General features: G+C 40.7%; 1 long non-coding RNA gene across 1 annotated transcript; it reads left to right on the forward strand.

Annotated features, from left to right (window-relative positions):
- Positions 1–489: 489 nt before the first annotated feature.
- On the forward strand, positions 490–1,154 carry LOC102001233. Its single transcript, XR_258207.2, has 2 exons — positions 490–624; positions 707–1,154. It is a non-coding gene; the product is annotated as an uncharacterized LOC102001233 (long non-coding RNA).
- The last annotated feature ends 558 nt before the right edge of the window (positions 1,155–1,712 follow it).

The raw sequence follows: 1,712 nt of genomic DNA on the forward strand, positions 1-1,712 counted from the left end.
CCACACAACAAACAGCCACTAAAGCATGGAGATGCTCCTCCAGCTGGCTACTTCTCCATCGTCTCCACACAACAAACAGCCACTAAAGCATGGAGATGCTCCTCCAGCTGGCTACTTCTCCATCTTCTGTAATGTTTTGTCTTTGCTTTCTCTCCTTTCTCAGTCCATATAAAAAGCTTACAACCTTCAATATCCCTTTTGTGTGGAGATGTGATAAATGCATGGGACACACACACAAATAAATAAGTAAATAGATGTAAGAAATAATTGAAAATGTATATGGAAACATACAGCACTGGGAAGTGAAGGAGTACTTTAGTAGAAATGCCAAGGAAAGGCTATCTCAAACAGATCCAAGAAAAAAAAAACAAGAGAGCTATCAATGACCAAAGCTAGAAACATCTATTTAGCAAAACAAAGTCTTTACTGGATTACATATTCCATGACTCAAACCAATTGTGATGATATTCCCCTAGAATCCCAGGACCTGGGAGGTGGGGGCGAGAAGTAAAGGAGTTCAAAGCCATCTCCAGTTATATAGAAAAGTTTGAGTCCAGCCTGAGCTGCATGAGACCCTGTCTTAAGACACAAACATCCATTATTCTATACTGATATCAATAAGTGGTAATCAAATAAACAAGGGAAAACAGACTTGTCTTATGAAGGAAACTTTCAATTAATTTCTTTATTTCTTCTGCCCTTACAGGTAGCCATAGCCCTCTGCCCTCGAAATGTGAACAGTGTAGACAGTGTCTACTTTCCAAAGTAGGCATAGCACAAAGTCAGGAAGAGAGACTCTACAATGGAGAGTCGTGACACCGTCAGCCAGAGGACTGAAGCCAGATAATGGTGACAACGGCGCTTTACCCCTGTGCTCTTCCTCCCAAACCCAGAGTACCTGGAATAAAAACATCAGAAAAAGAAGGCAAAGTCCAATAATGAGGCGTTCCCAAGGCAATCCGCTAGTACTTTTGGAAATGTCAAGGTTATCACAAGCAAATCAGGGTAGGCTCAAGTCAAGAAGGAGGTGCCCAGAGAGACGTGAATTCCAAATGCAACATGGCATATTCGATGGGACTCTGGGACAGAACAAAATGTGGACTTCATTACCTTTCTTCCGTTAATAGTGAATCAATAAAATTTCATTAAGTGAAATAAGACATTAGTAGTAAGGGAAATAGCCCTTCAACATGTGTGGTCTCTCTATATTGGCTTTCTAATCTTTCTGCATATCCCAAATGCTTCTGGATTTAAAACTTTACTGACAAAAATTATTTTCTTAAAAATGTTTAGGTTTTTCTCTTCTTAAATACTTACTGTGTGTGTATGAGTGCATGATGGGGCAGGCACACACATCACAGTGTGCACAGAGATCAGAGGACAGCTCTGTGGAGTTGGTTCTCCCCTGGGATCCAGGACAGATCTTCAGGCCTGCACAGCAAGTGCAATCTCGCCAGCCTTGAGGTATTTTTTCATAACCCTGATTTCAAACAATCTGAGTATAATGTACCTTGCTGTCACTGTTTAAAACTGCCTTTTCAATACAAGCAATTGCTATGGTGCCTAGTTTGGTCTTAAACTCTTGGCTCAAATGATGCTCTTGCCTCAGTTTCTCAAGCAGTGAAGCACAGGGGAACACCCGAAAGGTGTAATACTGATCAATTCCAGACTTCCTAAAAATAGCTTTTCTTTCTTTCTTTCTTTCTTTCTTT

Source organism: Microtus ochrogaster, chromosome 4 (assembly GCF_000317375.1).
Source record: "Microtus ochrogaster isolate Prairie Vole_2 chromosome 4, MicOch1.0, whole genome shotgun sequence".
NCBI lineage: Eukaryota > Metazoa > Chordata > Mammalia > Rodentia > Cricetidae > Microtus > Microtus ochrogaster.